General features: G+C 38.6%; 1 protein-coding gene and 1 pseudogene across 1 annotated transcript in view; both read right to left on the bottom strand.

Moving 5' to 3' along the window:
* Positions 1-1,757: 1,757 nt before the first annotated feature.
* On the bottom strand, positions 1,758-26,883 carry LOC132596658 (ferritin light chain pseudogene; annotated as a pseudogene).
* LOC132596654 (uncharacterized) overlaps positions 24,807-26,910 on the bottom strand; it is a 90,922-nt gene continuing 88,818 nt past the window's right edge. Inside the window, exon 4 of the mRNA XM_060293447.2 lies at positions 24,807-26,252. The gene's annotated coding sequence lies outside the window, so the exon portion shown is untranslated. The remainder of the gene's footprint in view (positions 26,253-26,910) is intronic.

The raw sequence follows: 26,910 nt of genomic DNA on the forward strand, positions 1-26,910 counted from the left end.
GCATTGTCTACATTACTCACCAAGAGGCAAGCATTTGTCCTTGCACTAAATGCTGACATCTCCTGGTAAGAGGGAAGCTGCAAAGTAGAAGAATTGAAGGTCAATATGTTGATAGTGGTCTCAAGAGCATTGATGTACATTTGTGTATTGGGGAAGGGGAGAGAAGCTTGAGAGTGCACCAGTGGGGAGGGGTAAATATTTTGTGATGCTGTCTACCTATGGGCTTATAAAGTTTACAGCTGCATTAGGAGGACAAGCATTACCATTAGCATGAAAAGTAGGGCAGACCTCAGTTGCAAAAGCTTCTAGCCATACACACATAGGGCAATACGTAAACGATACACCTTATTGCATTCACCCATTCACCCTCCCCTGTTCATGCTAATTGGAAATTTCAATCCATTTCAGAGAAGTAACACAACTATCGATCATTTTCCCTGGCACGAATCTTCCTAGAGCTCACGCACTAGCCCATGTGTCTTAGATTTAATATCTGCTCACTAGCTGGATTGAAGCCAAGAGGTGGTTCCCAAAGTTGCTGCACATTAGAATCACCTGGGGAACTCTGAGACCTCCCTGTGCCCAGGCTCCTCCCTAGACCTACTGAATCAAAATCTCTGGGGCTGGGACCCAGACACCAATGTTTTTCTTAAAAGCTCTTTAGGTCATTCAAATGAGCAGCAAAGCTTGAGAAGCAGCCCAATAACGGGAACAAACTTATTTCACACAGATAAAGTGGGGCAATTCATATGTTAAAAGAACATGAATATATGTCCATGCCTCTCTCACGCTTTGTCACAGTTTACCCTTCCCCCTCCCCATATCCTCAAGTCCGTTCTCTAGTAAGTCTGTGTCTTTATTCCTGTTTTACCCCGAGGTTCTTCATGACATTTTTTTTCTTAAATTCCATATATATGTGTTAGCATACGGTATTTGTCTCTCTCTTTCTGACTGACTTCTACACTGTTGGTGGGGATGTAAATTGGTGCAACCACTATGGAAAACACTATGGCAGTTCCTCAAAAAGCTAAAAATAGAGCTACCATGTGATCCAGCAATCTTACTCCTGGGCATATATCTGGACAAAACTATAATTCGAAAACATACATGCACCCCTATGTTCACAGCAGCACTATTTATAATAGCCAAGACATGAAAACAACCTAAATGTCCACTGACAGATGAATGGATAAAGAAGATGTGATATATATAAAATGGAATACTACTCAGCTATAAAAAAGAATGAAATAATGCCATTTGCAGCAACATGGCTGGACCTAGAGACTATTATACTAAATGAAGTAAGTGAGAAGGAGAAAGACAAATACCATATGATATCACTTATATGTGGAATCTAAAATATACAAATGAACTTATCCATGAAACAGAAACAGACTCACAGACATAGCACACAAACTTGTGGTTCCCGAGGGGAAGGGGGAGGTGGGGGAGTGATGGATTGGGAGTTTGGGATTAGCAGAGGTAACCTATTATATATATGATGGATAAACAACAAGGTCCTACTGTATAGTACAGGGAACTATATTCAATGTCCTGTAATTAACCTAATGGAAAAGAATATGAAAAATTGTATATATGTATAACTGAATCACTTTGTTGTACAGCATAAACTAACACAACATTGTATATCAACTATACTTCAGTAAAATAAATTTTTAAAAAAAGGAAAAAAATGAATATATATATATACATATATATATATATTTCTTTTTTTCCTCTTTATTCTGTTTGTGTTTCAAATAGGCTTTTTTTTTTCCTTCTGCAAAAAGCGTTATTGTTTCCATTTGGTCCAAGGCTTGGGAGAGGGCTCCAGGGCGGTTACAAAGCTGCCTAGTAGCTGCAGAGCAGGGCTTCAGGCAGAAGCTCTGATGCCAGAGGGGCTCCTCAGAGGCCGCTGGACTTCAGAGACTCCTGTTTGTGCTCGAGGGTGAGCCTTTCAAAGAGCTACTCGCCCAGCACAGCCTGCGGACCAGCCAGCCTGCGGAGGTTGGGCAGGTGGTCGCCCATCTTCTTGATGAGTTTCACCTGCTCCTCCAGGAAGCGGCTCTCCAGGAAGTCACAGAGGTGGGAGTCTGCGCGGGCGGAACCCAGGGCGCGCAGATCTGATAGTGCCTGGTGCAGGCTCTTCTCCCTAAGAATGGCGGCTTCCACAGCGTCCTGGGTTTTACCCCACTCATCTTGAGAAGGCTTCCGCGCATCCTGGAAGAGGGCGCGGCCACAGCACTGGTTTTGCATTTTCAAGAGACGCTGGGCGCCCTCACACTTCTCCTCAGCCAGTTGGCGAAAAATGTGGCCCGCACTGTCCAGAGTCCCATTGTTGCTGTCGAAATAGAAGCTCAGAGAGAGGTAAGTGTCCCCAGATGCATGTTGAACAGGTGGTGGACGGCGGCCTCCACCTCGATGGAATAATTCTTACGAACCTGGGAACTCGTGGTTGATCAGTGATAAGGAGCTAAGCTCAAAAAACGGTGTTGGCCTGTCCTGGAGGCTGAGGATAGCTGAGTGGCTGATTCCAAAGGTTGCGACAGGAAGAAAGGTTGGAGGGTGGTCGGGGGCTGGAGCAAGGAGCGTCCCTGGGTCTGTTCATTCCAAACACTGTTGAAGCAAAAGACAGAACTGCAGGACTGCCGAGCGCACTGCCTCAAATAGGCTTTGATATAAATGAACAAGAAGTCCAAGCAAGGACAAAACTTACCCTTCCCCCCACCAAAATAGCTGGCGATACTAGAATCTAGACCTGGGAAGGGATTCTTCCATTACTTTCTGAACATTCCAGGCCACTAGAGCAGTGGTTCTCAAAGTATGGTCACCTTGTAACCAAGCAGTACCCTATGGGGCCTTCCTAGGACAGACCCATCCCCCATATCCTCTGCTGTAGTTCCTCTCTGAAGTACTCAGATAATAGTATCTCAGGCATATTTCTTGAGTTTTCAGGTGCTAAAAACCACCACCCAATGGAAGAAATTAACTCCTTGATGATCATGAGCACGTAGCCCCCAGACCTTCTGGCACCTAAGGATGGATAATGTTACCTGCCCTGTGGCCTCCACATCAACCAATCAGAGGATTGTGCACGAGCTGATCACATTCCCTGGGACGTCCCTCCCTCACCTGGCCTTTAAAAATGCTTTGCTGAAATCCTTTGGAGATTTCAGGGTGTTTTGGAACTCGGGCCACCCCCTCTCCTTGCTCGATCCTGCAATAAATCTTTCTCTGCTCCAGACTCCAACCTTTAGGTTTGTTTGGCCTCACTGTGCTTCAGACACATGAACCTGCATTCGGTAACAACCTGACCAGTTTTACCAGCGTCCCCTGATAATGTGTCAGATATTCAAGTTTTAGGGCCCTGTCCCAGCCCTATGGAATCAGCAACTCTGGTGAGGCTCAGTGATCTCTGTTATAACAGGCCCTCCAGATGATTTTCATTCACCTTAAAGTTTGAAAATATCTGCGTTGTCAGCTGGCCAAAGCGTCCACCAGCAGGTGAAGGGGAGTGGTGCCTGGAAAAGATAGGGACCAGCCAAGGCAAGTACAGCAGCATTTGCCGTGGTAGTAATGGAGAATGCCTTTTCTCCACTGGTTGGCACAGACTAGGATCTGGGAGCAGTGGCAGGGTTATTTAGGATGCTTTACATTTCAATGTAGAGGGACCGCTGTCCTGGTTTGCCAGGGACTTCCCCTGTGTGCACTTAAAATCTCATCCTGGCAAACCCCTTAGCCCTGGGTTTGAAAAACGTAGGGAATAACATGAAATTTAGGGAAAACATGATCTAGGTTTTGGGCAAGTCACAAGTGCTAATTAAAGCTAAGCAAGTATGGACAACATCTAGCGTTCTTTAGCCCTTTGCGGGGAGGTAAATCTGATTGGGTGAAAGGACTTATTGTTAAGAGATCTTTGTAGAAACATCCCCTTCTGCTTAGTCCGCTGGTTCTCAGTTCTGGCTAGACATTGGCATCGTCTGAGGAGATTTAAAATGATTTTACTGGTCTACGATGACCAACCGTCAGTGTGAGGGTTTTTAAAAAGTGCTTCAGATGATTCTAATGCACAACCAAATTTAGGTGCCACTGCTTAAGCTTTTGAACCGCTGCTGCATATTTTCACCTCATCTTCCTATGAGAATATCCAAGTGTAGTTGAGGTTTGTTTTTTTTTCTTTTTCTTTTTTTAACTGTCTTATTATAAGATTTACTGTCTTAAATAAGGTTGAATGTACAGAAAATCTTGCTAGTCCATCTGGTATAGCTGGATACTTAAGAATAATATGTTAAGATATATACCATTTAAGTATTGTGACTGGCCTTTTTGAAATTAACATATGCATTGAATTAGTATGTTCTCTTTTGAAGTTGTTATGTTGGGGAGCTATACCTCTAATCTGCCATTGCTAAATATCTGGACACCTCTTATTAGGAATTGCTTTTAGAAATCTTTAGGGATTAAAACCAAGATTGCTGTATTATTTGCACTGGAACCACAAAAACCTCACAGAGTTCCCCCCCCCGCTGTACCTTCTACCCCCATCTCTAACCCTTGGCAACTTCTAATCTGTTCTCCTTCTCCACGGTTTTGTTATTTTAAGAATAATATGTAAACATAATCATGAATTACTTAATCTTCGGAGATCGGCTTTTCAGAATTTTTCCCTCGGCATCATTCCCTTGAAGTTCATTTCAATTTTTGCATATATTAATAATTTGTTCCTTTTTGTTGCTCGGTAGTATTCTATCATAAGATTTTATCACTATTTGTTTCAACATTCATCCACTGAAAGACATTTGGGTAGTTGCCAGTTTTTGGCTATTATAAATAAAACTGCTATGAACATTTATGTGTAAGTTTCTGTGGGAACTTAATTAAGTTTTTGTTTCTTTTGGATAAATGCTCAAGAGTACAATTACTGCGTTGTAGGGTGAATCTACTTTTAGGATTAAAAGAGACTGTCAAGCTGTTGATCAGAGTGGCTAAACCATTTTATTTTCCCACCAGTGATGTGATATAAGTTTTCTATGTACTCGCCAGCATTTGATGTTGTCACTATACTTTAATTTTAGTTATTCTCTGACATCTCATTATGGTCTTAGTTTGCATTTCCCTAATGGCTAATGATGCTGAGCATCTTTTCATGTGCTCCTTTGCCATGTGTATATTCTCTTCCATGAAATGTCTGTTCCTGTCTTCTGCCTATTTTCTAGTTGGATTTTTTTAAGTTGTTTGGAGAGTTCTTTGTATATTATAGATACAAGTCATTTGTCTCATATGGGATTTTCAAATATGTTTTCCTACTGTGTAATTTGAGTTTTCATCCACTTAAAAGGATCTTCTATGAAGCATTTTTAACTCATTTTGATGAGATCCAATTTATCAGTTTTTGCCTTTATTGATCATACTTTTGGTGTCAAGTCTAAGAATTATTCCCCTAGTTCTAGATGCCAAACATTTTCTCCTATTTTTTTTTCTAAAAATGTCCTGCTTTTACATTTAAGATTATGATCCACTTTGATTTAATTTTTGTGTAAGGTGTGGAGGTTAAGGTTCATTTTTTGTTTGTTTGTTTTTGTCGAGGGATGTCCAACTGTTTAGTACCATTTTTTGAAAAGTCTATTCTTCCTTGATAGCTTTTGCACTGCTGTCAAAAACAAGTTATATGTATTTATGTCAGTCTATTTCTGGGTTCTCTATTCCATTCCATTGATCTATGTATCTACACTCCATCATTACTGCAAAATCTTGAAATTGGTAGATTAATTCCTCCATTTTCTTCTTCCTTTGCAAGTTGTTTTAGCTATTCTTCAGCCTCTTCTTACCATATAAATCTTAGAATAAGCTTGTCTAGATCCACAAAAACCTTGAGGGCATTTTAAGAGTAATTGTGTTAATAAGCCTCTTAACTTGGGGAGAATTGACATCTTTATCATGTTGTGTTTTCTAATCCATGAACAAGGTATGTCTCCCTATTTGTTTGGGACTTAAAAATTTTTCTTCATCAGCATTTTGTAATTTTCAGTCCAGAGGTCCTATAAATGTCTTATTGGGCTTATATTTAAGTATTTATTTAGGTCAGTTGTAAATGGCATCACATAGTTTTATTTAAGCTTCTACACATTTGTTATTAATATATAATTTGATAAAATTGTGGTGATCTTGTACTCTAAATCATTTACAAACTAATATTATTTCTCAAGCTTTTTGTGGATTCCTTGGTATTTTCTCCATTTAGATTATCATCTCATCTTCAGATACAGACAGTTTTACTTTTCCTTATTCAGTGTAATAGGATATATTACTATTCAACATTCAGTAGGACATGTTCCTTCCTATGCAACGTAGAAGGAATAGTCCTTTTATCTTTTAAATAAACTTTTTAAAAATTTAACTTTTAAATTTATGTATTTATTTATTTTTGCTTTATTTTCTTACTAGAACCTCCAGTAATATATTTAATAAAAGTGGTGAGAGCAGATATCGGTGCCTTGTTTCTGATCTTACAGAGAAAGCATCCAGTCTTTCACAGTTAAATATAATGTCGGTATAGGTTGTTTGTAGATCATCTTTATGTGTTTCAGTATGTTCCTTTTCTATTCCTAGTTTGCTTGGAGTTTTTTTTCTTCTTTTTTTAAAATCATGAATGGGATTGGATTTTGTCAGATGCTTTCTCTGCATTAATGGATAGGATCACATGACTTTTCCCCCTTAATCTATTGGATATGGTGGATTACACTGTTTAATTTTCAAATATTTAACCAACTTTGCATAACTGGAATAAATCCCACTTGGTCATGGTATATTATTCTTTTCGTATATTTCTGGATTTAATTTGCTAATATTTGGCTGAGGGTTTTTCAGCCAATTTCATAAAAAATATTGGTCTGTAGGTTTCTTCTTTCTATACTATCCCTGTCTAGTTTTGGTATCAAGGTAATACTGGCTTCATAAAATTAATTAGAAACTGTTCCCTCTACTTGTATTTCTTATCAAATCATGTAAAATTGGTGTTAATTCTTTAAGTCTTGGGTAAAAGTGAAACATCTAAGCCTGAACATTTCTTTTGGGAGTTTTTAAATGAAAAACCAGTATTTCTAATGGTTACAGGAAAATTGAGATTATCTATTTCATCTTGGCTGAGTTTTGGTAGTTTTGGGTGTAGAAACATTGGCCCATTTCATCTACATTTTTGAATTTCTAGTGTAGACTTGTTCATAGTAACTTGTCCCTCATTAACCTGCAGGATATGTCATGGTATCCCTGGTTGCATTTCTGATATCTGTGATTTGTGCCATCTCTCTGTTTATCTTTATCAGTCTTTCTAGATCTTTATTGGTTAGATTGTTTATTTCAAAGAACCAGCCTTTTGTTTCATTGATTTCCCCCGCTATTTTCCTGTTTTCAGTTTCATGGATTTCTGTTTCATCTTTATTATTTCCTTCTTTCTGCTTGTTTAGTGTTTTTTCCTCTTCCTTTTTTACTATTTTAATATAGAAAATTAGATTATTGCTTTGAAACATTTTCTTTCCCAATTTAGTGCTATAAACTTCCCTTTCAGCATTGCTTTCACTTCATTCCGCAAACTTTGATCTGTTATATCTCCATTTTCTTTTATTCTATGCATTTAAAAATTTTTTCCTTGATGCTGTCTTTTTTACCCATGAGTTATTTGGAAGTGTGATGTTTAGTTTTCATGTGATTGAAGATTTTCCTGTTGTCTTTCTCTTATTGATTTCTAGTCTGATTCCATTATGGCTAGAGAACATACTCTCTATGATTTTAATTCTTTTAAATCTGCTAATGTTTTTTTATCGCCCAGTATATGGTATATGAGTGAATGTTCCATGGACACTTGAATATGTATTCTGCTCTTACTGAGTGTGTTCTTTAAATGTCAGTTATATTCCTGTTGATTGATGATGTTTTCAGTTCTTCCATATCCTTGCTGATTTTTCTCTCTGGTAGTTGTATAAATTGCTGTGTTGAAGTCTCAAATAATAATTGTGGATTTAAAACTTTCTCCTTTTACCTTTTTCAGTGTTTGCTTCATGCATTTTGAAGTTCTGTTGTTTGGTGCACACACATTTAGTATCACTAGGTCATCTAGGTGGATTATTCCTGTTATCTTTATGTAATGACCCTCTTTGCCCCTAATAATTTCCTTTGCTCTGAAGTCTACTTTATCTGATAGTAATATAGCCATTCCTGCTTTTTCTGATTAATGTTCACATGATATATCATTTTCATCCTTCTACTTTGAACTACCTATATCATGATGTTTAAAGTAAGCTTCTTATAGACAGTATATAGTTGGATCATGCTTGCGATTTTTTAATCTACTCTTCCAATCTCTATCTTTGACTTGGTTATTTAGATCATTTACCGTTAATGTAATTATTGCCATGTCAAAGATTTGGTCTACCATGTTATTTTTTGTTTTGTCTTTTACCTTAGTTTCTCAATCCTGTGTTTCCCTTATTTTTCCTTCTTGTGGGTTACTTAAACATTTTTTAATAAGTCCATTTTAATTTAATTCATTTATAATCATTTGTGTATACTGTTTGTATAGTTTTCTTAGTGGTTGCTTTTGGCATTACAGTATACATATGTAACTTATCATAGCCTACTGGAATCAGTGTTTCATTACTTCAAGTGAAGTTTCAAAATTTTACTTCCATTTAGGTCTCTTAATATTCCCCAGTTTTAAAGTATGATTTTCTGTAGTATTTCCTTTCTCTACATTGAGAACCCCATCAGATGGTGTCATCATTTTTGCTTTGACCATCATATAGAATTTAAGAAACTCATGAGGCTAATCATAGTCTCTTATATTTACCCCATTTGTTTTCACGCATTCCATTGTTCCCCTTTTCTTTCTGAAGTTCCCAGTCTTCTGTTATTGTTTATGTTTTCATAACAGTAGGTGATATCTTGGATTTCCAGTGCAACTGGATATGAGTTTCAGGAAACACTGAGCCTGGCTCACTTAATGCTACTGAGTTGGAGGGTTTGTATATGTTGGGCCTGTTGGCACAGCAGATGCTAGCAGATTAGACTAATGTTGATGGGACTAGTGCCACAGGAGGATGGGTTCCCATTCAGGCTATGCTGCTGCTACAGTAGATCAAGTCCCCCTCTACCCCAAGTGTGGGGCAGTGACCTGCTGCTGTCACTGCTTTGTATTAGGCTCCTTTTGCCTCAGGTGTGTGGTGGGATCCCTTGGAAGCTGCTGCTGCTGCTGTCAATCACAAGGTTAAATTCATTTCAGAAATACTTAAGTATAAATATATAGCCTGGCTCTTGTAGGACCTCTGTATTTTTTTTATTGCTTTCATACAAATTATCCCAAATTTAGTGACTCAAAACAACGTAAATTTATTACCTTACAAGTCTGACTTTGGTCTCAATTGAGTAAAAGTGTTTGCAGGATCGACAGATGAATGGATAAAGATGTGGCACATATATACAATGGAATATTACTCAGCCATAAAAAGAAATGAAATTGTGTTATTTGTAGTGAGGTGGATTGACCTAGAGACTGTCATACAGAGTGAAGTAAGTCAGAAAGAGAAAAACAAATACCATATGCTAACACATATATATGGAATCTAAAAAAACAAGAAAAAATGGTTATGAAGAACCTAGGGGCAGGGCAGGAATAAAGACGCAGCCATAGAGAGTGGACTTGAGGACACAGGGACGGGGAAGGGTAATCTGGGATGAAATGAGAGAGTATATACACTACCAAATGTAAAAGAGCTAGCTAGTGGGAAGCAGCCACAAAGCACAGGGAGATCAGCTCTGTGCTTTGTGTCCACCTAGATGTGTGGGATAGGGAAGGGAGGGTGGTAGGCAGATGCAAGAGGGAGGAGATATGGGGATATATGTATATGTATAGCTGATTCACTTTGTTATGAAGCAGAAACTAACACACCATTGTAAAGCAATTATACTCCAATAAAGATGGTTAAAAAAGAAAAAAAAGTGTTGGCAGAGCTACATTCTTTTCTGGAGGCTCTTAGGGGTGTTTCTATTCCCTGGACTTTATCCGCTTCCAGCGGTCACTTGTAGTCCTTGACTCAGAGTCCCCTTTCTCCACCTACAAACCCCAAAATGTTGCATCTCTCTGATTCTGCTTCTATTAGGACATCTCTCTCTTTCTCTTTCTACAGTTGGGAATGGTTTTCTGCTTTTAAGGACTCATGCAATTAGATTTGTTCCATGAGGTAATCCAGGATAATCTTTCTATCTCAAGGCCTATAACTTCAGTCATATCTGCAAAGTCCTCTTTACCATGTAAGGTAACATATTATTGGGTTCTAGGGATTAGGGTGAGGGCATTTTTAGGAGCCATTATGCTGCCTACCACACCCTTAACAAGTGACCTTGAGAAAATTACTGAGACTTTAAAGCCTTACTTTCCTCAAACATAAAATGGAAAGAAAGATAACTAGTTAATATCATGAAACTGAAACAGTATATATGAAATCAACTAGTTCAAAAAATAAGATTTCTTCTTTTTATGATTGGCATGATTCTCAGAGTTCAGTTACTTGAAGAGTTACTTTTTTTTAAACAGAACTAAGGCATTTCAGGGTTCAGGTGCTGTAAGATTGTCTGAATTATCTGAGTAACAATTAGCTAAGCACAGGTGTAAAGCATTTGATTTACTCCCTGGTGTCCTTTATCTTCTCATCCCACTAAATCCATATCCCTTGTCTAGCTCCAGCCAGTAGAGTCAGAGCTTGTTTTACTGTTTAACTAAAGTTCAATTTAAATTTGCTCTACATCTCCAGATTCTCAGCCCTGGTTGCATATTATAATCACCTGGGGAGATTTCAAGACCTACTTGATGCCAGAGTTTTACCTATCATGGATATTTGAAGAGGGACCTGGAATGAAATGCTCTAGCTTATGGTTTGGGGAGCCAAATCATAGTCTATACTGAGCCAAATCATTTGCGAGATCACCTCTAAAAAGCAATTTATCTGTGGTGACTGATGCTCTTCCTTTGTCAGTATGCTTGTCCCTCTTTGGGGGAAAAGAAGAAGGGGAAAAAACCCCCAGCGGTTGGGCTCCCTGAATTATAACCTGATGCTGTGGAATTAGTGTTGGCTCAGAGCGCACATCTTCGGATACCCATTCTCTCTCCTGCTTCCTTGCATGAGCTTATATCCTTGGGCAGTTTTTCATCCACCACCCTCTTTTGCTTCTAATCTTAGCATGTAAAGTCTCCCCTTAATGAAAAAGCATTTCATGAGACTTACTGGGAGCATAGGTCTGTTCCAGACCTATCCTATGTTAGCTAAAGCACATATAAGTGATGTATTTTTGGCATTCATCCTTGTGGGTTGGAGAGAGAAGACAGAATTTTATCCTTTAGGTGTCATATGACTGGGCAAATGGGCTCATTCCCTCTACTGCCTACCATGTAAAATACTGAGGGCGTTACCTCTAGAAGGTATGTTCTAGGTATCAAAATAGTTCAGATAAGTCATATTTCTCAGTAACAGGTGACAAAACTATGGCTTAGGTGGTGAATTTTCCATGTCAATTTGTCTGGGCCACCATGCCCAGTTATTTGGGCAAATATTATTCTAGATATTTCTGTGATGGTGTTTTTGTGTTTTTTTTAATTTTCATGTTTTATTTATTTATAATTTTTGGCTGCATTGGGTCTTCGTTGCTGCACGTGGGCTTTCTCTATTTGTAGCAAGCGAGGGCAACTCTTTGTTGTGGTGTGCGGGCTTCTCATTGCGGTGGCTTCTCTTGTTGCAGAGCATGGGCTCTAGGTGCACGGGCTCAGTAGCTGTGGTGCATGGGCTTAGTTGCTCCACGGCATGTGAGATCTTCCCAGACCAGGGCTCAAACCCGTGTCCCCTGCATTGGCAGGCGGATTCTTAACCACTGTGCCACCAGGGTAGTCCCTGTGATGGTGTTTTTGGATGAAATTCATAATTAAATTTGTGGTGGACTTTGAGTAAAGCAGGTTATCCTCCATAATATGCATGGGCCTCATCCAATCAGGTGAAGCTCTTAATAAAACAAAGACTGACCTCCCTGTCGCAAAAAGGAATTCTACCAGAAGACTTACAGAAATTGAACTGCAACTCTTCCGAGAGTCTCTAGAAGCCTAACCTGCAGATTTTGAATTTACCAAGCCTCTATTATTGTGAACCAATTGTTTAAAATCTCTCTCTCTTTCTCTGTCTTTATATAGATATGGATATAGATCTAGATATCAATATCGATATCTAGATCTATATCTGTCAGTATATATGGGCACATTGTATACACATGCTGTTGGTTCTGTTTTTCTGGAGAACCTTGACTAATACAGTGGGCCATACAAATAAAAGGACGAACCCAAGTTCACCCAGGTAGAAAGTAGTACAATGAGAACTGGAACTTAAGGCCTCATGACTCATTCAGCTGTGAACACTGACCCAGAACTGGGGTCCGCACACTCTGGCCCACTGATCAGATCTCGCTTGACTCCTGGTTTTGTACATAACGTTTGGCTTGAACACAGCCGCATCCATTCATTAATGTATTGTGCATGGCTGTTTCTGTGCTACAGCAGCAGATGGGCAGTTGCAATGGAGACGTATGGTACAGAAAATCCAAAATATTTACTATCTGACCCTTTACAAAAAAGATCTGCTGACCCCTGCTCTAGGATGCCATCTGATTTCTGATAGCACCGAGTAGAATAATTCATGCACATTGGGATAGATTGTTAATCTCATGTCCTCCTTAGGTCAAAGATCTCTTAAATGCTCACCCTAGGAATAGCCAGCTTGGGGAGCACTGTCTGAGGATGAAGAAATATTTCTTGCTAGGTCTTTCCAATCCACACTGCTCCCTGACTATGGTTCTTAAAACCTATTTTTTTGGTAAATTTTTATTGGAGTATAGTTGATTTACAGTGTTGTGTTAGTTTCAGGTGTAGAGCAAAGTGAATCAGTTATACATGTACATATATCCACTTTTTTTTTGTTCTTTTTTCAGTACGCGGGCCTCTCACTGTTGTGGCCTTTCCCGTTGTGGAGCACAGGCTCCAGACGCGCAGGCTCAGCGGCCATGGCTCACGGGCCCAGCCACTCCGCGGTATGTGGGATCTTCGCGGACCGGGGCACGAACCCATGTCCCCTGCATCAGCAGGCAGACTCTCAACCACTGTGCCACCAGGGAAGCCCCACTTTTATTTTTTTTTTAGAGTCTTTTCCAAATAGCCCATTACAGAGTACTGAATGGAGTTCCCTGGGCTAATAAGAAGAGCAGGTTCTTACTAGTTATCTATTTCATGTATAGTAGTGTGTATATTTCAGTCCCAATCTCCCAATTTAGCCTCCCTGCCACAGTCCCCTGGTAACCCTAAGTTTGTTTTCTACATCCGTGCCTCTGCTTCTAAAACCTGTCTATTTTAACCAACTACCACTCATTGCTTACTGTCTCTGGCTTCATGTACTTGATAATAAATCTACTTCTTGTTCTATCCTGGATGACATGTTCCAAGGACTGAGATAATATCTTTTCTACATAATTTGTCCTTGATATTGTCTATCTTGGGGTCTTCATCTATGTCCCAAAGAAGACAGTCACTCTGTCTTCTAGTACTACTACTAATACCACATTTTATGGCATGAATTTGACCCAATGCACTGAACTATCCCTTTAGAAGCTGTACGCAACCTGTCACTGGGTTTTAGCACAGGGGTAGAACTCAGATTAGTGATCATATATAAACAAATCTACTTGACCAGAAACTTTTTGTCTCACCATTTATTACACAAGTAACTTCTGTCTTTGCATCTATGATGTAAATATTTTTAATTTCCTAAATTATCTGAAAAATTATTTAGAGCTTCCGTTTCAGTAGGCATTGGAATTGCTGTGTTATGACTATTTCATTATTTTATTTCCAAATGTTAAATTAGGCTTCAAGCTTTGGCCAAGAGTAGACAGGAAAGGGTTTCAAAGAAATGAAGAGTGGGAAAGACTTCTGATGCAAGGGAGACTTAATAAAGATTTGATTTTGAATCAATAATTTATAATAAAGGTTTGAGTTTGAATCAATAATTTATGTCATTGCAAAATAGCTCCCTGGTAAAATTCCATTCTTTAGTAATCATTAAGTACAGAAATTAACAATCAAAATATGCAGTGATCTTCTTCATTTTCTAAAAACAAACCTATATCTAGATGAGAGGAGAATTCATCTCATAACTCAGGCTCTGGACTTACGACTCCAAGTCCTGTCTTCTTTCAACCATACCTGCTAAGTTTCTGTCTAACTTCTTGAGCATGAGGTAATGCCGTCAGCTTTCATCCCCTTCCTCAGTATATAGCTTGGTAAGTATGAATAAGGGATTTAAAACTTGAGAACCTGGGTTCAAATCTTGACTCTAAAAATTTACTTGTTGAGTACTCTTGAGCATGTTATCTGTTTTTGCCTCAGTTTTCTCATCTATAAAATAGAGATACCATTACTTCTCTCAGAGAGTTGCTATGAGGGTGAAAGAGAAAATTCATACAATGCAAGAATTTATCAGTTCTTGGAACACATAAGTACCGAAAAATAATGTTAGCCTTTATCAAAGGCCCCCTCATTTTATGGATAATATAGATTAGTTTATATAGGTCTAATATTTACATATACATAAACATTTTGTACCTATGTGTGTGTATACGTTCTTCTTAGAAATTGAGCAGTCAACATTCACATCTAAAAATCTGTGCTCTGTAAAATGTAGATCTCCTGTGTACAGACACAGTGCTATAGTTATCTATTGCTACATAATAAAGAAGTCCAAACTTAGTGGTGAAATAAACAAAAATTTTAATATGTGCCCAGATTTTGTGGGTCAGCAATTCAAACAGTACACAGAGGAGATGGCTTGTCTCTACTCCATGACTGATGTCTGGAACCTCAGCTCATGAGGATTCAGATGGCTGGGGCTGGAATCATCTAGATAATTTTAATTCACACGTCTGGCCCTTGAAGACTGGGCCCAAAAAGGACTGTTGACTGGAGTGCCTATAGATGGCTGCCCAGGTGGCTTGGACTTCTCATAACGTGGTAGTTAGGATTCAAGATAGAGTATTCCAAGAGAATGAGTGTCCAGGGTTGAAGCATTCCACGAGAATCATGCAAAAGCTGCATGACCTTTTATGACCTAGTCTTAGATGTTACATAGCATCACTTTCATTATATACTATTGCAGGTGTTGGAGACCTTTTTCCATAAAGTGTCAGACAGTCAATATTTTAGGCTTTACAAGCCATAGTCTCTTTTGCAACTACTTAGCTCTGCTGCTGTGATGTGAAAACAGACACAAACAATACATATACTAAGGAACATGGGTGTGTTCCAATAAAGCTTCATTTATAAAAGCTGGTACAGGCCTAGACTTGGCCCACCAGCCATAATTTACTGACCCCTGCTCTATTGTTTGAAGCCATGGAAAGCCTGCCTAAATTCAAGGGAAAATGCCCACATCTGGATGCGAAGAATGGCAATGAATCTGAGACCCTGTATTAAAACCACTACATATGGGATATTTATAAGAGGATCTGTCTGCATACCTTGTTTCTCCCATGTATGGTGGATATGAGGTATTGGGACATCTTACATCTCTGTAAGCCTGGGTCATGGTCAAAGTTGGAATCTGAACTCAATGACCTTGATTTCTGGAATAACTGGTAACTCTAATTATGATTTGCTTACACTCCTTACCCCAATAAATATACCACAAAAGATAGATTTCAAGTAAACAATTGCTTTATGGCAGATTTTTATTAAGTCTCTATTGACTGAATTATTCCATTTTGGTTGGAAAGCATGAGTTTTGTTTCTTTCCTAAAGAGATCTGCAACTTTTCAGATGTGGCATTTCATTCTACTGAGAGGATGATGTAGGTTTTTATAAACGGAAAAAGCAGGGCAGGCTGAGTTCACTCAGATCGTACTAATGCTTACAGGAATAACCAAAACTGGAACACAGGGTTCCAGGTTTTCCTATCCTGTGCTCTTTCCTGTAGGTGCCATTGTCTGCTGGGTCTGGCAGTAATAATTTCTGACCTTTACCTCTCTACGCTATTGTGTAGTGGTTTTGGGTTTTGTTAACTTTCCTATGAGTTTGTACTAAATTGTGTCCATAAAGTAGGCTGAATTCCTCAGGGAAGGATGATAGCTGTTACTGTGTTATTACTGCAAATGTTGTGTTGGTTACCTTTTTTTCTTTTCTTTTGTCCAGTTGTATCCTGAACTTAAAAGTTATATTATCCAAAATGAAAGATGTGCATCTGGTAGAAAAGACTAATTTAAGGGATGAAAATTCCTGATGATTGCTTCAGTCAACCCTTAATACACACCGAGCTTCATTAGTAAATAGACAACTCTCAGACCATTCCCTTGCAAGAGGTCGCATAATCAGCCTTTGTGTTGATTTCGCATTCTGTGACAGAACAAATTAGAATAATTAGCTGGTAGAGGAAAGCACAAAGAACTTTCTTCTGTGTTTGTGATGCATCCCGTAATAAGGGTTGAAAATGAGACTGGAGGTAAGAACGTGAAACTCAAAAGAGCAAAGGAGAGGGGATATTGTTTCTTTGAAAATAGTCTTTCAGTGTTGGCCCAGAAGAAATATGAAGCTGAGGAAATTTTTTTTTTAAATGATGATTTTTGTGTTAATGATATGAGCGCAGAATTAGTAAGAATCAGGAAGCAAGCATCCTTTTCCACCAAGGACTTGGGAGCAAATGAAACCATAAATACTCCCCGCTCTTGGAAACCCTTTTGGAGGAGTAATCAGAGAAGGGTAAAGGCAAAGCCTCAGGGCAGAGGTGTTCAGAGCAAAGGGATAGGAGGACAACAAAAGGAGAGTGGATATGTTTAGAGCTGTCATTTTGAAATTTACCTGCTTCAGATTCAGTGCTGCTTTGCTTCTGTGTTGGTCCAGTGGAAATCCTCAAAGCAGGAGCAGCCGTATTTTAAAATAATAAGGTTAGAGCAAGTGACTTTAATCCAGGTCTCTTTAGCTCAAGAGCACAGAGGAGAGTATGAGGAAAGAGTGAGGCCACAAGGAATTGTTCACTGGATAATTTTCCCCAAACCTCACTAACTGGGAGAAACTGACCACTGGATTATGTGCCTTGAAGGAAAGCAAAAATGTTGAAAGCAAGGAGTGTGGAGCTTATTTAGAAAGCAAGCTGTATCATTTGGTCACCTGCTGATGATAATAGCATTGGCTGAGACCTGACCGTTTACAATGAAGGCACTTCTGTAGGTAATAATTTCCAGGAGGGCCCGAACTGAGTATGTCTGTTTCAGCATTTAGCATGGTCTAGCATCTGAGAGGCCGGTACATTATTGGCATATAGTAGACTTAAAAATGAATACTTGTGGATTATCTGAACGAGTGGATGTGTGTGATTCATATCCTATTTGCAGGTCCTGTGCCCTACAGTGGATTTTCAGTGTCAGGTTGTGAAAGTATTTATGACGGGGATTGGCATTGTTCCCTATCTAATGGATAAAGATTACACATGAAAGGACTTTACACTGACATCCCAACAGCCTCATAGGAATTACTTAACAAAAAAATAAAATTGGATTCTGTATAATTTCTGATTTGTAAGCTGGCCAGAACACTGGTATTTCAGCCAGTCCTCTGGTAGTTCCGATGACGTCCCCATGATCACCCAGGCATAATCAGAATGGCTTTAGGATTTGGGAGCCAAAGTGTTCCTCAGTATTTACTGCTTTGCTAGTGCATTTAAGAAAATGGACTATTGAAAAAATAGCTTCAGACACAATATGGCATTTTATGATTTAGCATGAAATCTGAGAAATATAGAGGTTATCTGAAGCCTGCAATGGTAACGTTCCCTCTGCTATTGAAGTTATTGTCTTTAAACAAGATTCTACATCACTAATGCTATATATATATATATATATATATATATATATATATATATACACACACATATTTTTTATGATATTCAGGTTAATTTCCTATTCTCTCTAAGGAAGTAATTGGTTGGTGGGTATGAGAGATGGTGTGGCTTCCAAAGGTGAAAAGTATTATTTTGTTGTAATTTCCAGCTACCTAAGGATGGGAGAGGCCCAGGACACTGCAGTCAGTATATTATGTGGAGCAGGTTATATTGTGGTTTATTTATGAACTTTTACATGTTTATTTTCTATGCAAGTTTGTGTGCTCCTTTTTGAGTTTTGGTAGATAAGTGTTTTGTAACTTTGGAATACTTGGAGTTATATATATAACATATATATATATATATTTTAATGTAGTAGTTAAAGCCGTGGAGAGTGTACTAGTCTACCTAGGTTCAAATTCTGGCTGTACCCTATGACTTCCCTGTGGCTTCCTCTGCTCACCTATTAAAAAGGAGGATAATAAGACTGCTGTGGTGAGTTATATACTAAGCACTATTTAAGCATTTGCTATAATGATTATGTATACTCGAAGGCAAGGAACTTGCCCCTTGATCGTCTCTGTATTCCTAGTGCTTAAGAATTCCTAGTGCTTTCCTAGTGCATTGTCTTAGGATAGAGATAGCTCAGTATAGTTCTTCTCACTATAAAGTACTGTTACATTGAAAGTCTTTGCTTGTGTACTAATAATCTATGACATATCTGCGGAGGACAAGGAAAGGAATGGTTTTAAAAGTGCAATGGATAACAAAATATTGTATGATGTAATGCCTTTATTATGTAATTATAAAACTAACAAATGATCATGGTAGAAAATTTGAAAAACTCCTAGACAAAAGAGAGATCAACAAAATTTGGAGTAACTTTCAGAGTGTAGAGTTGTCCATGAATATTAGTGCTTTCATATTTTCCAGGACTTTCAGTAGACTCTGCTTCTTAAGAGTCTATTCATGATATTTTACTTTAATGATGTTTTCATCATGGGGACACACACACACACAGAAATCTGTTAAAAAAAGATAGACATGTAAATCACTGATGTTTCAGATAGCCACATGAAATAAAGTGAGAAAGGTCAACAAGCTGAAAGAATGTGGAGTAGCATCTCCTTAATTGCTTACATAACTCTGATAATTACCTCTTTGTGGATAAAGTAATTAATGGGGAATCTAATTCAAGAAAAAGATATGAACTGCAAGCCTTCTCGAAGCCAAGTATTGCTTTCCACAAAAGGTTACTTTCCACGGCCATTCTTCCTTATTACCAGACAGGGAAAGTGTATTGTATGGCAAAGGATCTTCCTGAAGGAGGGTGCTTCCCACACTGATTGTCATAAATGACTTCGGAATGACTGTTGCTGTATTACCAAAATCCTAAACTAGGATATTTTTGACAAATGCGGTCCTTAGTTAATTGTTAGAACTACAAACTGTCAGATGGCTCTGAAATAACAATTGTCTGGCTATTCTTCAGGGTGATCACAATATGGTAATGACCTTGAGGTATCACTAAAAAGCAGGAAGGTGTGAGTCTTCCTTTGGTTCCAGAGTGAAATGCGAGTTGGAGTTGGAAAAGAGGCCCACAACCAAGTGATAGAGAAGGAAATGTGAGGTCATTGGTGAAAAACCAGGTTGAAGTTAAGGTGAAGAGGCATGAGGAAATGGGCAACTGTTACAGTATTACAAAGATCATCAAGAAGCATATCCATGAATGTGGTTTGTATTGCAATCTGCTGAAAAAGAGACAAATATCCTGGCCTGGCCTTCATGGAGATTATATTTTATTGATTCTGATAATAGATTATTGTTGAAAAGGGCCTCCTATAAATTATAACCATGGAAAGGCAGCAAGATAATTTATTTTTCTTTATGTATGTGTTTCTCATTCCTACTCACTTCTCTCTTAGGGGAAGAGAAAATCACAAAAAGCAAAAATGTCAATTCTCAGCTATTCATTTTCAAAATAATTTTTTTTCCAAATTCCAGTGGAGGCAATAGGTTAAGATTTGTAAGCCTCAAAAAGCTAGATTTTTACAAAGTGTAGCCAAATTTTATTACATAAATAATAGCTTTGGAAAGAATATGTGGTGATGCAAAGTTGGAAAAAGATGGTTTTTCTTCCGTGAATGGCTTCACTGTGTTGGGAGAAGAGGCACAGAAGAAATCAAAGTAATTAAACATGGGGTGAGTTTTCCTGATAGGGGACTCTAGTGCTTTAAAATAGACTAGATAATCCTAGGGATAATCTGAGGGTAGAAAAGACCAATGCTTCATTTCCAATCTGGTACCCTGGAAGAAAACAGTGTATTTCCTTTGAGGTCTTGAGAGGTTTTTCTTCTGCTTTGTTTTGGTTTTGGTTCATTTTGTAATCAACCTTATTAAGGTATCATTTACATACAATAAAATGCAGACATTTTTAGTCAACGGTTCAGTGACTTTTAATTAATGTATACATTTGTATAACTACCACCCCCATAAAGATAGATAACAATTCTAAAACCCTAGAAAGTTTCCTCCTAGGCTTTTGCAAAAGTATCCCCATCTCCCACCCCAAGGCCACCACGGATCTGTTTTTTATCTTTAGAGATGACTTTTGCCCAGTTTACAATTTCATGTAAGTTGAATAATACAGTGGGTGCCCTTTTGATCTGGCTTCACTTGCTCAGCATATGGTTTTTGAGATTCATTCATGTTGGGATGTTTTAAACCAGGACTTTAGCCTGGGTGGCTGATGTTGTCTGAAGGCACCTATAGGTACATCTGAGTCTCTGGTATTGTCACTGTCTGTTCTTGGCTCAGTATTTTCAACTTTACTAAGAAGCACAAGGTTGAAGTAAGGAAGATCATTGTCAGTATAATGGAGGTGAAGTGGGTTCTGTTATATAATATTCTCAGCATAAACTGATCTGCTTGGAATCATTGTGTTGATAATGGACAAGGATACTCTTCCTCCAAAAACCTTGATACTATAAAACTTCTAAAGGACGCTGTCCTAGGACTCTTTTAGTTTTCATGTTTTGGGAAACATTTCTGGAAAAATCAAATGCTCGCAACCTGAAAGAAGCAATTATTCACCTGAAAGCTGACTCTGCTTAAGTTGAGTTGTCCGACCTTTACATGCTAATAGAACCCAAATAGCCTTGTAAAACAATGCTCTCTTATTGGATATAAGCATATAGATTAAGATGGACGTGTATATGCAGTAAAGTGAAAAAACAGAGAATCTTTGAGTTTCCCTTGCTGGGTTTTTAAATTTTTTCATTTAAGTTTCTATAGCATATGCTAATAATTCAGGGTAACCTCAGGTTAGTTTTAGGTCCACTCTTTACATAAATGTTGAAGTACTCCATACCCACCTTTTTTCTACCTTCCTTCTTTTGTCTTCCATCTTTCCTTTGTAACTTCTTATAATCCATTATACTTAATCCTGCATTTGCTGAGGTGGCAATTAGTGTAGGAAAATACTGTGAAATTTTGCTGTTCAGAATGCATGTTGACCAAATTCTATATTGAGAAAAGGTCTGGATTTACCCAGAGTAACCCTTTCTCAGCGTCTTTGAATAAAGGGCATAGAAAGTGGGCTATATATAGTATCCTGACAGGTATGTAGAATTCATAGCAATTGCCCTAAAGAGCTTACCTAGCGTAGATGCATATGAATGCATTTAATGATTGTTTTATTGGCAGCAGTGCCAACATACGCAGTCTGTTTGGTTTTATATCATTCTCATTACCTGCTGTTTACCACTGTATACATTGCTAATGGCGTGGTTTCTATGGCTTGTGAATTTCACGGCCAAATAATATGTAATCTATTGCACACTTTAGTGTAGAAGATGGAGACTCCATAACTTTTCGTGTGCTCTTTGCCCCTCTGGAATGTATTACACTGAGATCAGTCAAAGTAATAAATTTATTTCAAATGTGCGTGATAGCTAAACATCAATTAGGACTGATGGGCAATATTTCTGCTTCCAGCAACATAACAGTGTTTAAAGACTAAGTCATTGAATGTGGAGTTACTGAACATGGGACTCAGTTCACTGGGATCCCTTCTTAGAAAAATAAAGCAAAACTTGAATTGGATTTGTGTGGCTTATTCAAGTAGTAACTAATCAGCTACATCTTGGTGAACTTAATTTGTCATAATCGTTTGGTATTTATTAACTCTCTTCCCCTTCTTCCCCCGACTCTCACGAGAATGGATCATGAGTATCTTAAAACATACTAAGTCATCTTCCATCCCTGTTAATCAAACTACAAAAGCACATTTTCCTTATCCAATGCAACTTACTGTCTTTTAGAGTAGATGTGCTTTTTTTTTTTTTTTTTTTTTGCTCTACGCGGGCCTCTCACTGTCGTGGCCTCTTCCGTTGCGGAGCACAGGCTCCGGACGCGCAGGCCCAGTGGCCATGGCTCACGGGCCCAGCCGCTCCGCGGCATGTGGTATCTTCCCGGACCGGGGCACAAACCCGTGTCCCCTGCATGGGCAGGCGGACTCTCAACCACTGCGCCACCAGGGAAGCCCAGAGTAGCTGTGCTTTTAATTCTCTACAAAATTAAAACCAGCAAAGAGAAACATTTTCAAGGAGCCACCACATTGTAGCGCTTTAGAAAGAAGATTTTAGAATTAAGGGCAACTGTATCATTTTATAGCTAAAGGACCTGAGGCCTAAAGAGGGAAGTTAACCATCCAGGTTAGGGAAAGGGGTGGAAGATCACGTTTCCAGCTGAGAAAGAGTCTAGAGGGACTCAATCTGAGCAGGTCAAAAACTGAAAGGAGGCCACGAATGTTCTGGGAAGGCTGGCATCTGGCCTCAAGTGTGGGATTCAGACAGGGAGTGGACCCGGGGGGAACTGAGCTTCTGCAGTAGGCAGAGAAGTCCACTTCGTCTCCGGAAAGTGCCACTGACATCAGGGAGTTGAGGGGAAAGAGCAATGAATTCCAGTCCACCTGAGAAAGCAGGCCAGTCTGATTAACTCTGAATTTAGGCTTATTTCAGATACTTCTTGAGAAAGAACTTGGACAAGAGCAAGTCCCACGCAGCCTCTTTTAAATCCATGCCTAGTATTTTCTGGTGGAGCTGCTAAACCCTCCAAGTGACTCCAGTATTTTAATTTCACTCTATATTTAATTCTGACAGTTCTATGATTGATTATTTAATGGGCAAATAAGTAGGGTCACAAAAGAGTGTGAATGTATTTTACAAGATGATGGTGGGCGGAGTGGAGCAGTCTGGAATGGCACACAACTAAAAAGGGATCTTGGTAAAGAAAAACGTCTATTAGAAATGGAGAGGAATTCTCAAGGAAGATAGTGCCTGATACCACGCCCTTCTCTCTTCATGTTTAGAAGCTAGTTTCTAATTTTATTTTCATAGGAGATGTCCCTGTGATGAATTCTCTTTTACCTCCACACCATTTATCACATGGACATACTGTGAAGTTTGTGTGAGAGAAAGCAAGTATTAGAATTTGTCTTGCAAGGAGCTATAAACACTTCCTGGAACAATCTAGGGTAGAAGGAAAAGGAAAGGAAGGTGGAAACAAAGGAGAAAGACAGCTAATGATGCTGGAGTCTCTCGCTGGGATTTGTGGTATCTCTTTTTGAAACTAAGTACAGAAAGTCAGAACTTGACTGATTGTTTCTTGATCACAGTTTGTTTTCAGTTTTGCTTTCTTCTTGCTCTCTCATCAGTTATTCCAGCCAGTGCTATGTCATTTTCAGTTTCAGTAAGCATGCCTGTCTTGTTTCCATTCACATTATTCATGCAAACGTTGATTGAACTGATGACCCCGAGTTATGAAGGAAACATTAGATACACCAGTAGATACATTTCTTAATTTTAGAAAAAAATTACCAAGTGAAGGTTAAAATAACTCCTCTTAAATTTGTCATTTTAAAAATACTTCTCCTAACATACAATACCTCATTGCCTAACAATGCCAGATAAATGAAGAATTCCTATGTATTCATGAATGCAGGCTAGTGTCTATATGTTTTGGCAGGTATGACCGTTACCGAGGGTAACGGCCTGGTTTGCTGGCCATGTCCTGTCTCCTAGAAAGTTGTACTTTCTGTTGTCTTTCAGTTGGTCCATTGGGTATCAGAGGTGAATTTATAAAACTATACTTCCCTTTACACTTAGTTTTTTCTTTTGTTTTGTTTTACTTGAAGTATAGTTGATTGACAATGTTGTGTTTCAGGTGTACAGCCAAGTGATTCAGATATATGTATTTCTTTTTCAGATCCTTTTCCATTATAGGTTATTACAAGGTGTTGAATATAGTTGCCTGTGCTATACAGTAGGACCTCGTAGTCTATCTACTTTATATATAGTATACACTTACTTTGTGTGATCCACGCTGGTCAGACCACATGATTATTTTCACTTCTGATATAATTTTTTTCAGGTCCAACCTCAAATCTTTGATAAGATATTTTTTAGCATGTGTGTGCTCTAAATTCAACAGTAGCTATTAGAGATATGGTTTTGCACTAGGTATTCTTCGTTCTTTTGTTCTCGGCCAACCAACTGAAAGTTAGCTTTTATTTTTTGGTTGGTTTGTTAGACGTTTATGACTATAATAAAAGTCTTACATTTTGCCTCATATCTTAAAACACAATCTGAATTAGCAATGGGTATTGTGCTATACATAGGCGCTGTGATATAAATATAGTTTCTAACTTCAAAAACATATAGCCTAGAAGGAAACACAGACACATATGCAGCAATTATGGCAACTGCATTTGTTTACTAAGTGAAAGAGCACTGAGATGGATAAAGTGCTAACAAGGCTTGAACAGCCAAATCAGCTTCAAAAATAGATGTGCAGTTCTTTAAAAATCTTTTTAACATTTTTCCAGCTACATGTAGAATATAACTTAGCATAAAAACGGTATGGGTTTTATTTTAAGTAATTTAGCATTCTGACATCCTCATAATGAAATTAAATCCAGAAGGAGGTTTCTCTCCATGATCTCTTGAAATGGTCCTTGATCATCCACAATATTTCCCATCATCACAAAGGTGGTACCGAGGGCAGGAAAGTCCAGCATTATTAAAGTTTCATAAAGCAAAGTCAATTTTAAGAATATAATGTCCCCAAACTGATAAAGGTCTTGACAGATAATTTCAAGGGAAGCATAAATTATTTTTTGTTTGTCAGAGGGCAAAAATATTTAGGTTGAGTTAATGAATGGTAGAGTTTTTGAGTGGAGAGTGTCCTTAAAATATTATGTAGATCTGTACTGTCAACAGATGCTAGCCACGTGGCATTATTTATATTTAAACAAATTTAAAAATAAGATTAAAAAATCAGTTCCTCAGTTGCATTTGCCATATTCCAAAGATGTTTATTAGCTCCATGTAGCTATTGAATACTGCATTGCATGATACAGATATACAATATTTTCATTATCACCAAAAATTCTATTGAGCAATACTAAAATTATACCCAGATATTCACAGAGAAGGCAACCAAGTCTCAAGGAAATAATATAACTTCCCCAAGATCACACAGCTGTGTTTTTAAAGAAAAACAAAATGACACAAAGGAAATAGTAAAAGAGGCATTAAAGAAACCCAGTAAGTTTCTGGAGCAGTCAAAGTAGGGTTTAAAAGTGCATACTTAGCTGTTAGCAGGGCTGAAGCTCTTGATGGTTGGTAAGATCTACCTGCCTTAATTTGGACATTAGCATTTTATGCAATGAATTAAAAGCAAAAAATAATTTCAACGAATGGCTACCAGCTCCATATTTTTAGCCACTGCTGTGCTTCCAGGTTATGTTTATCACTTTCATATACAGGACACCACTGTGAGATGTGATGGTTTATCTGACCCCAGAGAAATCAAGAAATATTGTGGGGGTTATGGCTGTATTTGAAAAGGTTGATTTTTAAATGCATCATGCAGACTGGCCCTGTTTTAAAAGGGATTCCTGCCATCAAATAATCAAAATGTAAACTGTCTTCTCACCTTGCAAAAGTCAAAGATAGTCCCTGCATCTTTATTATTTCGTTGAAATCCAAATATTATTTTTCCATTCTCTAACTTGTTTTCCTCACAGTGTGATCAACTATTGCCAAGGAAGGAAAGGTTACATTTATCAGTCAAAGTTTGCTAAAGGCCCCCTAGGTAACTGAACCCTCAGGAGAAACAATCGTCATGTATTCTTTTTCTGTTGTTTCAGTATCTTCGTAAAGAGTCATTTCAATATGTTTGGTTCTGTAGCAGAGGTTCCAGTGAAGTGCTTATCTTCCTCAGAGGTCCAGAAAGCCTGCAAGTCTGTGGGTAAAGATGGGTAAGGAGAGAGAGGGAAGGAGGCTAGATAGAGGCTCAGTGCTGAGATAAGGACAGTGTTCTAAAGCCTCCTGGGGGTGAGGCTGGGGTGCACAAACACCCACGACTAATCTAGACAGAAACTGAATAATCAAGGGGACGACCAGTGTGAAGTCATGTGGTCACCTTTCCCTCTAGAAATAAACATTGCCCTCAGTAAGTCTCCCCCCGCCCCAGAAGAGCATTAGGAAGGTCTGGAGAGGGGGATTATTGGCAGAAATGGGAAAAGCAGGTTGAAGGGATTAGCCTGGAGCAGAGAGCCCAAGAAACCCAAGCCAGTAGATGGAAGGCAGACTTTTCATGGAAGTCTCCAAGCCCACGTCAAGTTCTGGGACCACCAAGTACAAGTCAAAGAGTGCTCATTTAACCCCTTTGGGCCCCCACGGGAGTGGAGGAAGGCTGGACAGAGAGGGAGAAGGGGCCATTGAAGGTACAGTATTTACTATGGGATTTAACTCCTCAAAGGCCTCCCAGTAGCTTCAGATCTGCTCAAGAATCCTTCATGTCCTGCTGGTGTGCAGCGAGTGGCTCACAGCTTCAAGGCCTCCTCTGCCAGATGGAGAACTATTTCAAACATCCTGCCTCTATTTTGTACTGTAGCAAT

The sequence above is a fragment of the Globicephala melas genome, unplaced genomic scaffold (assembly GCF_963455315.2).
Source record: "Globicephala melas unplaced genomic scaffold, mGloMel1.2 SCAFFOLD_226, whole genome shotgun sequence".
NCBI classification, from domain to species: domain Eukaryota; kingdom Metazoa; phylum Chordata; class Mammalia; order Artiodactyla; family Delphinidae; genus Globicephala; species Globicephala melas.